The sequence below is a fragment of the Thermobia domestica genome, chromosome 6 (genome assembly GCF_964235325.1).
Source record: "Thermobia domestica chromosome 6, izTheDome1.hap1.1, whole genome shotgun sequence".
NCBI classification, from domain to species: domain Eukaryota; kingdom Metazoa; phylum Arthropoda; class Insecta; order Zygentoma; family Lepismatidae; genus Thermobia; species Thermobia domestica.
Window position 1 is genome coordinate 193769624 of NC_137459.1, and position 14656 is coordinate 193784279.

At 36.5% G+C, this 14656-nt stretch overlaps 1 protein-coding gene across 1 annotated transcript in view; it reads right to left on the reverse strand.

The window, feature by feature from the left end:
• LOC145687751 (ligand of Numb protein X 2-like) overlaps nucleotides 1-14656 on the reverse strand; it is a 798603-nt gene that overhangs the window by 760509 nt on the left and 23438 nt on the right. The window lies entirely within an intron of this gene.

Below are 14656 nucleotides of genomic sequence, written 5' to 3' on the forward strand. Positions count from 1 at the left end.
CACCCTTAGCTACTAATCCGTAAATATATATATATATATATATATATATATATATATATATATATATATATATATATATATTTGCTTATGTTTAGGGAGCGGGTAAGGCTGTAATTTGTTAATTGAATCTCGTAGTCATAGTCTTTTATAGTACCTAATTCATTTCTGATTACATCGGAATAATTGTGTATTAATTTAAACAAATAACCTTTTTAAATTTTTATCATAGATATTAGTTTGAATATCTACTGTACCTTTTAAATCATGTGGCGATTTTAATTCTGGATCCTCAAATGGTTCCGCATTTACTGGATTCGGTACTACCTCCGGAACACTGAGAGCTGAACCGGTTCTTTGAGTCTGCATGAAGGATGAACCATTATATCGTTCGTGGCTCCGGTTGTTCTCTATCCCGCCGTGTTATTATCTCTGCTTACTGACTCCTCCACGAACAAACTTCTTCCCCATAGGTTCCCGTGACGACTGATCACCTCTAAATATCACGGTGTTAGGTTGGGAAGTATCTTTTTTACATTGATCACTTTGAACTGTCATACGAACAATGCTTTGCTCTTTAATAAAGTTAATTGCTCGGTTCTTATAATCGATGCATGCTTCATGCCCACTCAAAAATTGGAAACGTGATTTGAAATGCTTGTGTAACCGAAATATTGCACTGGGTCAAAAGTTTTACTTGTATATTCACAGATCTAGCTTTGGGCTTACACTTCTCACTCATCCGCCCAAGGTATTCAGTTTCGATTAAATTCGAAGAACATGCTATATCGATATAACAAGATACAGGTATATGGCACACTGATACTGTAATTTGCAAAATATTGTGTTTACCATTATCTGATGCCACATAACACTTATCTCACGAACTAGGTTGATTTGTCCAAAAGAGGATTGTTCAGGTTTAACTTTACAATTCCGCCAAAAATGTTCCTTCGAACCACACCTAAAACACTGTTTTACTTTTTGAGTTTGCTTATGTTTAACTGTACCACTCATGGATGGTCCACGTACTATTTTCTGGTAGTCTCTTTGATATTGCCGGTTGGAGTCATATGATTCTGCAAAATTTAACAGTTCTCTTTTTGTGGTGGGCACTGCTGTTAATACTATAAGTTGTCTAATTTCCGGAGTAACTAAATTTATCACTAATGAACAAAATTCATTTTCAGGCATTTCGATACCAAACAAGGTTGCTACACTGCTCTTTTCATGTATGAAGTCCGTAAACGATTGTTTAATGTTCATCATTTCGTATAATTTCTGTTTTATAATTTCCGTTCTAGCTGCACTGCTAACACTTATTTGCCATCACAGAAAGAATATTGGTCCAACTTGTACCATTGGCGACCAGCTGTTGCAAGTCTGTAAATATTTTACCAGTTACACGGTTTAACAAAAGGGATAGAATATCATCTAAAGGTGCCAAGTTCTGTTCAATAAGGACATTGGCCTTTATTAAGAATTCGCACACTGCAAAACCATTTTCGGAAGTTAGCATGGGGATAGTGCTCGCTTGAGTTTCACTTGCTTTAAATGCAGTATTTGATGTGTTTTTCGAAATTAACTCGTGGGCATATTTGCACACCACTTGTTTGAGTATAAGAGTCGTGTGGAATTGTGGCGCCAGCGAAATCAAGTAAATCTCCCACTGCTCTTATTTGATTGATCTCTCCCCCCTCCATTCTACCGCATGGACTCAGATCTATCAATTGACCGGTACTTTCCCTCGTAACACGGGCAAAGGTAGAAAAAGAAGACTGGTTAGGATTTACAATCCCCCGATTAAACACTGGTCTACTAAATGACATTTTATACTATATGTAGGCCTATAAATGCAATGCTTCTCACCACTCACTGTACGAAATTTTTAATTTCTGAAGGTTTCATTTGGCAGGTTAAGAAGTCCAAAAGGGGTTGCACACCTAGTAATTAATTTCTCAGACTGCACTGTTCAATATTACTGTTCCTTTTCGTGTTGCATGATATTAATTTTAATACTGTACTTGCAACTGCGGAATATGCTTCTATATTCAATATGAAAATTGAAAAAAAAAAATGGCCAACTAAAAGAAATAAATTTTTAATCAAAATCCAATTAATAATAACACAATGAAACAAAAGAAAATGTTCCGCATGTAACTGAAAGTAGGTCAAATATTAAATAAATATAAATATGTCTCGTTGAGTGTTTTGCGTGCCACTTTAAACCAAACAATTTGTCTTGATTAGTTAAACAGTATGAAACAAAGTAAAAAAGAAATCACCAAATTCATTATGGAAATCGTTTCCATTACGGAAAGATTTTTGTTGCTTTTTCGTAGATGAGTCGCTTCAAAATATTTCATCTTTTGACTATTTTTCAGCATATTCACTAGCAAAACACTATTCATTTCAAACATATTTGTTTTAATGCAGATCGACTAGATAATTTAAAAAAAATGTTCATTTTTAAGCAAAGTCCAAAACAATACGATTGCAGTTAACCATCCACCTCTTCATATGCTGCATTTTATAAGGTTCAATTTGATATGTTACAATTTAGATACGTCTAGTCGATGCGTTATCTTCCTACAGTATGAAAGTTAGATTCGAATTTTTCGTTATCATACATTATAGGTGTCAGCACAGGGGCGTCATTTCAGACTTCGCTTGGGGGGGGGGCAAGAGCACCACCGACATAAGACTTTCACGTTTTGTACTAGTATATTAGTAGGCAATCTATTAAAGTATATGTATTCCTCAAACTCTTGGGGGGGGCAATTGCCCCCTCCTGCCCCTCCTAAATGACGCCCCTGTGTCAGCACCTGCTAGCCTGCTAATATCCAACCACCTGACCTTCAGAAGGCCAAGGTCAAGGATTGTAAGCATGACAACTGAAACTAGCTTTACAAGTAACTTCAACTTCTTTCAACTGAAACTCTTCTTTTTTTCTTAAGAAAATTAAATAAAATCGGTCAACAGCTCGTGTAAGTATTTTGTTTCATTCGAATTTCTCAACGAAAGGATGTCTCTCTTCCTCGTTTTTATTTAAATTTGTCTCTCTTCAACATCTTGTTGGCTGCTTTTCTTCTGTCTACATTTTTCAGTTGAATATCCACTTCGGTCAGCACAAAGTTATGACCAGAGAAAATGTCAGCCCAGGGAAGGGCTTTTGCGTTTTTTCAAACTATTCCGGTACATGTTCTGAGTCACAACATCGTCTATTAGATATATTCATCCGTATATTGGTGATTTCCATGTTTATTTTCTTTTCTTGCGATGATTCAACCACGTATTCCCAGTTACTAGTAAATTCTGTCTACATAATGACCAGTCCCTCTCTCCTTTCATTTCTTTCGCCTAAACTATATTTGCCTACGACACTACCTTCTTGGTTTGCTCCCACAACTGCATTCAAATCTCCCATTACAATTACATATGCACTCCTCTTTTCCGAGTCTATAATGTCTTCTATTTCCATATGTTTTTATCTATTTCTTGCGAAGTCGTCGGTGCATATGTCTGTTTCACTACTAGATCATTTTCCCCCTTTAAGTCTTAGTATTATAATTCTATCATCAACATATTCTTCTTTCACTACATTCTCTTTTATGAGCTTTCCAAGAGTTATTCGTACTATATTATGACTGTCATTTTCATTACCTGGGGATATCCTTCGCTGTTCAACATTCCATTATCTTTCCATATAATTTGCAAACTCCTACAAGATCTAGATTATTTTCTTTAATTTCAACTTTAAAATTTTCTAATTTCCCTCTCTGTAACATGGTACGTACGTTCTATGTCCATATCCTAAACTCTTACTCTTGCATGTCTTTCTTTCCCTATTTATGTTCCTCACATTGTTATTCTCTCGCCCAATGATCCTTCTCAAGCCATCCACCTCTCGGGTATCTGAATGGGAGATATTTTACCTCCGAAACTGTATTTTGACCTTTGAAATACCATCGCGCTCTTCCTACTGTCAGGAAACTAGGAAAACAGAATGGTGGTTTCTCGTTGTCTTCCATCCCGCAGTATCTCACCCGTTAAATTCACCATGACCACGCCTGGAACTAATCTCCAAGTTGCTATACCAATTACTATGATTTCCATCTTGGCTACTGAAGAACTGTTCCCTTCTCCCAGAACATTCTTCATGTGGCTACTCCATTTAGACCAATTCGGTAGGGGTGGCCCTTCTGGTAGTGAACTACCACACACATAGCTCTAAGGTTAATTTCTTCAGTCAATCCTCCCCACCCGACACATAAGTGTCTTCGTAAAGGTGGTATTTATCGGGAAGGTATGATATACTAAATTGGTGAAATTAAATGAAATTTTAGTTTAAGAGTTATGCTCTCAGGGTTAATTAAACGGGGTTCTAAGTATAGAATTATGAACTATTACAATTAAGGCCCTTTAATTATGTAATAGTAATATACAGTATTTCAGGTTTCGACAGTGTGTTGAACATTTCACCTAATTTACAAATTTTATTAAAGGTTGTTTGTTTTGAAAACATAAAAACTCCATAAATGATGTTATGTCCGCAATGTACTGATGCAATTATTATATTCTAAAACAAAATATAATTGTCGTACTATTTTCTTTAAAAAATGGCATGCAAATAATTACGAACACATATCCTATTTGAAATATGTAGAAACTTTATGTAATTAAATTCGGTTTCAGTCTGAAAGATTTTGTATTTCCAAATAGAAATAAATACAAATTTAAATAAATAAATAACTTTATGGACTACGGAACACGGAGGTTCAATGTCGCGTTCACAAAAGATCTCCATTGACTTCTATCCTTAGCCAACTGAATCTATTTTCTACTTTGTATTCCTATTTGTGCGAGATGCATCTTAATATTGTCCTCCCGTCTGCTCCTAGGTCTCTCTAATGACCGATTTCCGATTGGATTTCCAGCTAAAGCTTTGAAAGTGTGTCTACTTTCTTCAATTCTGGCTAGACGGCCTGCCCACCTGAGCTTCCTAGACTTGATGACCCTAACAATGTCTGGTAAACTGTATAAATTATGTAGTTCCTCGTTATAAAGTTTCCGCCTTCCCCCTTTCCCGTCCCTCTTGGGTTTGAATATTCGTCTTAGGATCTTGTTCTAAAATACTTTCAGTCTATGTTCTTCCCTCAGAGTAAGCGACCACGTTTCACAACCAAACAGAACAAGAGGCATGATTATCGTTTTATATATTTGGTCTAGGAATTAATTCGTGCGGGTGGACAAGAGATGGCGCAACGAACGGAGCGTCCCACAGTTCCGTGAATCCACACATGTGTTGCAAACCCCTGTCATCGCGTATCGTTCGTAGTATAGGGCAGTGGATTAAAGCGTCAACAACACCAGTTTGTAGTTAAGTGAACATGGCGCAATTTGTGCCTGATAAAGTGTTTTTGCGGGGTGTCCTGCTGCATTACTTTAACATGCAGAAAAGTGCGACTGAAAGTCATCGTATTTTGGTGGAAGTGTAAGGTGACCATGCTCTAGCTGAGCGAACGTGTCAGAAGTGGTTTGCACGGTTTAGAAGTGGTGATTTCGGCTTGGCAGACCAAGAGCGAGCTGGACAGCCAAAAAAAATTCAAGACGAAGAATTGACAGCATTGCTCGAGCAGGATTCGTGTCAAACGCAGGAACAACTTGCAGCAGCATTAGGCGTTGATCAAACAACAGTCTCCAAACGCTTGAAAGCCATGGGAATGATTCAAAAGATGCCACATTGGGTTCCACATGAATTGAAAGACAGAGACGTTGAAAGACGAAAAACCATTTGCGAATTGCTGCTTCAACGACAGAGCAGAAAGGGGTTTCTGCATCGAATTATTACCGGTGATGAGAAGTGGATCCATTACGAGAACCCTAAACGAAAAAAGGCCTGGGTGAAACCAGGTGAACCAGGTCCATGACAACCAAAACGAGATATTCACTGTGCAAAGGTTATGCTGTGCATATGGTGGGATATGAAAGGTGTGGTGTACTATGAGCTGCTGCAACCGGGTGAAACTATGAATGGAGAACGTTATCGACGACAATTAATGCGTTTGAAGCAAGCTCTGGCCAGAACACGACCAGAATGGGAGAACAGACATGATAAACTTATTGTTCAACATGATAACGCTCGCCCACATGTCGCAAAACCGGTCAAAACCTATTTAGAAAATGTCGGATGGGAAGTTTTACTCCACCCGCCGTATTCACCAGACGTTGCTCCTTCGGACTACTACTTGTTCGATTGCATGAACAACGATTTGATTGGACAGCGGTTTACTTCTTCAGAATATATCGAAACATGGGTCTCTGACTGGATCGCTTCCAAGGATGAGGACTTCTTTCGCCACGGAATCCGTACATTGCCTGACAGATGGGCGAAAGTGGTGGCTAGCGGTGAACAATATTTTTCTTAAGGTATTTATGTATTTTGTGTTTGTACTACAGCTTCAATGTGTGCGTACCAACCGCACGAATTAATTCCTAGACCAAATAATTTAAGCTTCAAATTCCTCGACAGAGTTCGCGACCGCAAAATATTTTGAGTTGAACAATAACACGAATTTACCGGTTATATTCGAAATTTATTTTTTTCGTGAATATGGTTTTGATCTGTTAATAGCGATCCTAAATATTCGAAAGTACCTACTTTGTCCAAACTATTATTTGATAAATACAAATTTAAGCAATATAATAAAATGAACATAGGAAAAATCAGAATAACTGAATTAATTCTTAGGATTAAATCAATAAGAAATATAAGGTCATACTATATTGTTATTACATATGCCAAAGTGTTTCTATAATGTCCGAACAATGAGAAACTCTGAGTTATATGTGATGAGTGACACATTGAAAACTCACACATGTACTTTTCTTCGTATTTTTTTTCTTTGTTTATATACAGTATATATATACACTAAAGTTATCATAGTATCATTTGATTTAAAAAATAGGAAACTCCAACATAAAATATAGAATACGTAGTAAATCAAACATAGTTAAGGTAATTTTGTGTTATTACACAATATTCTACACAATAAACTTGTGAAGTTGTGGAAAATTATGTATATTTAGCAATTTAGAACATCTCTAATGGGTATAATTTCTTCCTTTTCAAAAACGAAACTGTTTTCCAAGCAATGCTTTCCTCCTTCCTTGCTTCTGTTTTACAGAATTTTCAGTCGATATCTGGGAAAAATTGTAGGTAGAGATTCTTCTTCTTCTTTTTTGCGTTGTGGAATGGAATAAACCAACTTCCCACAAGATTGATGCTATGCACAATGTGAGAGCTCCGAACGTCCTCGAGCTCTGCCTGACGTTTATGTGAATGGATGTATCTAGTTCTTTAAATTGCACTTGTCAAGCATGGGAGAAAAGGGGAGAACAAAAAAGGGGATTGGAAACAGAGGGTGTGCGGATAAATGTAAGTTGATGTTTACGACAACCAAAAGAAACTGTGCCAATAAAATAAATACAGTTCTGAAGAAGTCTTTATATTTCCAAGTATTTATTGTTCTCTGCAGTCAGGTTAATGTTGTCGTTATTCTTTTCAGCACATTATTTTCCTCTGTACCTTTTTCCCCAAAAGCAGCGTAAGTTTTCGTTTTCATTTGCATGGACTTGGAAACTTGTTGGTTTAGTCATTTACCATGCACAAATGAATCTTAAATCTCTACAGGATTTTGAAATACAAGTGACAGACATAAAATTTTACGCAGTGTTGCGCATTGAATGAAATTAAAATAGTAACAAAGAAAATTATGAAGAAAAAATACTATTTTAGAAACTTTTATGAAGTAAGTTAAAAAAAAGTAAGATACACAATTTTATGTAGTGCATAATTAAAATATTTTTCATTTAATTATCTTATATACATATTGGGTATGCTTCTATTTGTGTGAGATGTTTCATGACAAACTGAACAATCATGAAATGAAATGAATGAAGTCTTTCAGTTTTGCGTCCCAAGATTATGCCGTGTAGACTAAAAGGGGACAGTAACAATGAAAATGAATGAAATGGTGACAAGAATGAAGGAAGCGGAAGGAAACGGGAGAACACTAGAAAAAGCACACACATGATGTTTGTCCACCACAAATCCCATTATGTGCGAAGTGGGATTGCACCAAGAATCCAAGCTCCAGGAGTGATAATCTACCATTGAACAATCGTGGCCACCATGAAGGACATTGTTCGCTTGTTTATTGGCAATAGTCTCAAAAAGAAATAATGAAAAATAATCTAGTAATTAAAATTACTTAGAGAAACATCTCGAAACGAAATATGTGTAGGTTTATCAGGCGAGCATTATCATGGAAAGTCATTCGAATTGCAGTCATTCAAAGTTTTTCTCGTTGTCAAGAAAAATAAATATGTCGGGCATTGAAGAAATATACATGTACACATTACCGTTAAAAATGAAAAACGACCATTAATCATGTATAATGTATCTTGGAGATTACTAAAGTTGTTAATAGACCACAATCAGAGTATGGTTATCTTAATAACTCAACAATTCTTTAAGTCTGGCGATGTGTTATGGAACTCACCTGCATAGTTTAAATAGTACGTAAGAAAACTTCAGTAGTTTTCAAGACCTTGGTATGAAGATAAGTCTGTATTTTTCATGATGTGTGAGTTCTTCATTTTACAATAAACTATTATTTGATAGTTATATTGTAATACTCTGTAGGTAGAGTCAATAAAGTACACGGGATTTAGCCTTTCACCTTTTATTATAAAATTGCTGTACTTAATTAATGTACAAAAGTATCTATTAAAATATGTTCTATTACTTTAAAATAAATGTTTTCAGTATGAATAAAGAAGTCCCTCTCGGAATACAATGTTGTCTTTGGTTGATAGAACGGTGTCCTAGCCTTGGACGGGATTGGTGTATCCTTAGCCCAAAGTGGTCTCGGAAGTAGGAAATGTAAGCCCACAATTAAAGGATTTTGTAGTCCGAAGCAGCCTCAGAAATAGGTATTGTCAAGAAGATTAAGATCAGTCCAAGGCACTGATGATTTCTTTGTCCCAACACGCTCTTTTAAAGCCATTCTTTGGAGAGAGAACCTGTGGAGGTGTTGTGGAAATTTTTCGTGGACCTCCGTGTATTCTTCATTTCTTCCAGTAGGTGTGGTTTTCTTCTGTTGTCTGCCACTGTTTATTTACAAATCGTGAAATCACATGTTCATAATACGTGTGGATGAATGGAACCTTCCAATTAAAGTCTAGTTAATCTAAATTAAATAAGTTAGTGTGTCCATGAAGAACTGTGACACACGCTCAAGCAGGTGTCTCTCATGGGAACAACAACTCTCAATTATTTTATTCAGGTCTTTCCGTGTCTATGCTTGCCACTTATTAATCTAAGTATCCCTTTATGCTTAATAATGAATGGTTAATACCTAAATCCATATGCCCTCACAAAGATTAAAATCAAGGACCATGCACGACGGAGGCGACTGTATAAACCAATTAAATCCGCTCACGAAGTTACAGTAGTTAATTACGCAGCATTAAATAAGTAAGAAAGAATTCTTGTTCACAAATAATGCTTTAAAATAATACACATCACAAAGTTACATAAAAGTTGGATAATAAAGTTAACTACTATCAGAAATTCATAATCTCCTCTTTGAAACTACCGCTCTTGGCTTTGGAGCCAACTACTAATATAAACAGAGTACATGATATACATAAACATAATCACTTGTACAAACAATACACATCTGTATGCAAAGTAATCACGAGTGCCTCAGGTATGATTTGTAATTTTGTGCAACATTTAATAATCTATGTTTGCATATGCTCATTTAAAACACATTGTTGTCAATAAACACGCTCTCTGTGCAATATTAAACACAAATTTCCGTTGATCCACTGCCATACTTTTCATTACGTAGATACAATGGGGAATTATCTAGGGTAATGCGTGTGTAACTAAACACGAAGTTATATGAAGTTTAGCTTCTCCAAATATGGATAAAGGGACACCAATATTAAATAATGCTACATTTTTCATAAACTCTTACCGGAGAATATTAGTAATGTTGGTCTCAACAATTGACTTTTAGACATTCTTAACAATTCTAGAAACACTGATCATTTCTGCAAATGAATATATTGTGTTGAGTAGCCAATAGATGTGCTTCCTCATTCCTAAAGTTTATTTTGCCAATAACTCATAGAAGAACTGACCAATTCGAATACCTACTGACTTAAGTTACGTGATGCATTGTTTCTACTTAAAAAAAAAAATCATTGAAATCTAATTATTAAAGAAGTTATTGCGAATGCATATTTTCAAAGAACTTAAAAAGTTTGTTACTGAATTTTCTATATCTGTGTGTTTGTCTGTTCGTCTGTCTGTTATTTGTGATTTTTTTTTTTTTCACTTTTACACCCTGCATTCGATAGAGCATCAGAAACTATCTCAGAAAGCGATTAAATTTCCCGAGATACAGGCCAAAAATGGCCGATTTCCAGAGATTTAAAGAGCCATATCTCGGGAACCGTAAGTCATAGGGAGACTAGATTGGTGTTGATAAATGTCTAAGAGAATGGTGAACATTTTGGTACCAAATAGTAACCGGTGGCCACTGTGTTAGACAGTGGCCAGTTGGTCATTCGCCACCAATTAATATTGGTACCAAAATGTTCATTATCCTCTTAGGTATTGATTAACACCAATAGCATCTCTCTATGGCTTACTGTTCCCGTGATACGAGCCAAAAATAGTTCCGATTGCGGGAGATTTATGGAGCCATGTTTCAGAAACCGTAAGTCATAGAGAAAACATATTGGTGTTGATCAACATCTAAGAGGATGGTGATATTTTTGGTACCAATAGTAACCGGTGGCCACTGATGTGCTTGCTACTGACCAACTGACCAATATTCCCCAGATATTGGTAAAAAAAAAAAAAATCGAATTTCGGGAGATTTAAGGAGCCATATCTCGCGAACCATAAGTCGTAGAGAGACGATATTTTGCGAAGTTTAGCGAGAAACGGAAGAAGTGATTTACATGTAGGAACAATCACTGTTATCCTTCCCGCTCTATCTCTCCATTCTTTTTTATAGTAGACCTTCGATGTATGATGATATAAAGTTTACAGTCACTTCTTTTCCACGTGGGAAACGGTTACGGAATGAATTTTCCTTGATGTGTTGATCTAATGGTCATTTCCTCAACTAAATGCAAATAGTAACACCTACATCATGCAATTGGATAGAACCCTACAAATTTTCACAGCGAGGCGAGATCACTCTTCAACACAGAACAACCGCATCATTGGATTGAACTAGGAAGTGAAGATGATGACAAACCTCCATCATGTCCGCAACGTTCATCAGGCCTTTCCACTTGCGATATTCTGATTTGGAGCCGCGTTTATAGATACTGTTTACTATCCTCCGTTACCGCGTAAAATTTACGCTCTAAAGGTGGGTATAAAAAATGGCATCCACACTTTAAACATGATATGCTAGGCCTTGTATGGTAGGAAATAGACTACCGCGTAAATATATGCATGGTTGCCAGAGAAGAGCACATTGAATAATTGTAATCATTCTTAGCCAAACCTGGTGAGTTTCCTGATATTTTGCATGTATCTTCACTATAAAATAAGTGAAACGTTTGTTTGCAGCCCCGACAAAAATTCCGAGAAACCCTATATATAGCCCATATATAATTCATTATATATAATCATTGTCCAAAATCTGAAGCCACTACTTGTTTTTTTAGAATTTTATATATATATATATATATATATATATATATCGGGTGTTCTACAAATGGCACCCACGGGGCACAGAAAAGTATTCAACCAGCAAAAATAAAACGAAAATGTTATATGATGGTTTGCCCTCCGGGGCCTCCTTCAGCCGCTATGGGGAATCAAAATTTCACAATGGGTGGCTACATCGCAAATTAACTTGGAACCGTTAACACCACTTTACAAATACTAGGGATGCGCACGAGACGAGTCGGGACAGGATTTTCCTGAAAAATTCGAGTCGAGACACGGCTCTTTGAATAGAGAAATATACTTCACTTTTACAGCACATTTTCGAGACGAGACAGCCACAAATCTTCTCTCGTGTGCATCCCTAACAAATACATCAAGCAGTTAAATCGGTTGCTACACTAATAAATGATGGTAGTATCAACCTATAGCGACTTTAGCTGCCATCCGGAAAGAATTGATGCAACTATTTGATAGATTAGTAGATATACACTACGATGTTTTTTTTTTATTTGCGACGTTGACACATAGTGCAATTCGTGGCTCCAGACGAGGACGCGAAAGGTATACAAATATATATGTATTTTGCCTTACTATGACTTGTAGAGTAGTGCTCTATGGTCCGTGGGCGCCATTTTTTAACACCCGATATATACCCTAATAGCACAATTTCATAGCAGGCATTTGCCTATCATGTTCCCTCGGCTACATGGGAATGTACCCAGTATGTGCTTATATATGCTTATATATAGGCATGTGCCTAGTGGCGGAAATAGACTGTGACTATCACTTGCCATGAGAAAGAAATCACATGGATGGCAAGCGATAGTCACAGTCTATTTCTGCCACTAGGCACATGCCTGACATGTACCTGGGGAACGTGCCTAGTATGTTCTAGTTATGTTCCTCATGCCGTAAGCGTCAATGAACCACAAAATTACTCCCCCAAAATATGTTAAATCACCTATATGCGTAATGTGTTTACATTAAGGTGAGTCTAAACAACAGTTATATGATGGGGCTACCCTAAGGTTGGCGCGTACCACCAATCTTTGGATTACTAGCCGCTTGCTCTTCCAATTTGGCCACAGAGGCGATAAAGAAAACGTCGCTTGTTAGGGTTCTTGAGGTCTTTTGCATTGGGCTAATCAGAGTGCTCCATTAACCGCATATATTCGACTATAACTCTTTGAGATCAGATAAAAATCTGCTCGCCATGTAATTTTATAACAAATTGACGAGTGTCTATTTACTTTATTTCATGGTTCTTCCATATTCACTTTCATGATCGGCGACAGTTGGCATATAATAAAGTTGATGCGTTTGTTGCTTCTAATACACAATCGCTTAGAAAAATAAGCAACAAATGTATCAAAGGAGGCAGATGAATTTAGAACACATAAATGGCGAATGCCTAGCACATCTTGTGTTGTTAATGTTTCTGAAACAGTGTGTACCTAAAGGACGTACCTAGAACGTGACAGATATATGTCCGAAGTGACGATATAAAAATAAATGACTGTTACAGTGCGAAACTGAGCCAGGTATATAAATGCTATATTAATGTGGTACATAGTTGCAATTATCAATTAGGTGTAACGAGTACCTAAAACTGTAGGTAGCTGAAGTACATACTTAGCACATGAATATCATATGTGCCAAAAGGAAAATGTGTTTATTCACGTGTTGTGCATAGCCCCGCCCGAAACAAAATCCGAAATACGCCACTGTATATATACATACAAAATCCAACTTGTTGGACTTGTTCAGTAAAATAAATATCATTGGTCATGTAAAGAAATTAAAACATATGGTCATGTTTCAACAAAGACAAATTTATTAAGTATGTTTACGTTCGATCAAATGCCGATCCTTTGCCTTGATACGAGCTTTAAAAATTCCAGCCATTTGTGTGATTAATTGATCCTTATTTCAGGACTCCAGTAAATCTGATGAGCCTTCCAAATAGCTTCAGTATTAGTTAGCATCTATTTACGGATTATCACGTTAAGTTCATCTTACAAGAATTCGATTGGCAACAAATCCGGTGACTGTGGCGACTATTCCATTTGTTGGTGATGAATGCGTCTTTTTTACACTAAAGAAAACTTCTGCATAGCTTAGAAGAATGTTTGGGATGGTAACCCTGTTGTAGTACAAAGTTACTGCTCCAAATTGTCAATCCTGAAATAATTTATTGCCTCATTCAAAAGTTGTGAAATATATATTTGCATATTATTGCATTAATTCGAGCTAAAATATCAACCTCGTATTCTGTAAAGCATCACCAAACAGTAACGCTACCTTCTCCATGCCTTGCTGTAGGCATTACACGATCGGAACGAAAGCGTTCCTCGGGCGTCGCGAAAATTGTAAGTTCGAAAGGCGAAAAGTTAGAATTTAGATTCGTCTGTCCAGAATGCCTTATTTTATTGTTCATCGTTACAATATTTATTTCAGTTTCATTTTTACACAAGCGTTTATTTTTGTAATGTTTCGTGCTTGAAGTTTTTTTTTTTTTTCCGTAATCCTACTCTCGAGACTATAGGTCTGAAGTCGCAGAACCACCGTCCTATTTGATACAGAATGAAAGTGGTTCTTCCATACTTCTCTTGATTCTTCCGGGCTGGTTAACATGTATTCCAGTAAACTTGTCCTTAAGAGAATTTGATAATTTTGGACGATCAATACGTTTCTGTGTAATATTTACACTTTGTGACTTATTTTTCAAGAGTCCGACATATCACTTTGCCCGATCACTGAGTGACTTTTCGCAGATAATGAGTATATTCGTTCAAAATAAACACTTGGGCGTGTACCTTGAGTCTTAGTTAACAATTTCTCTTCCACATTTCTCTACACCATTTGCATATTCTTCAAACTACTCAACTGGTT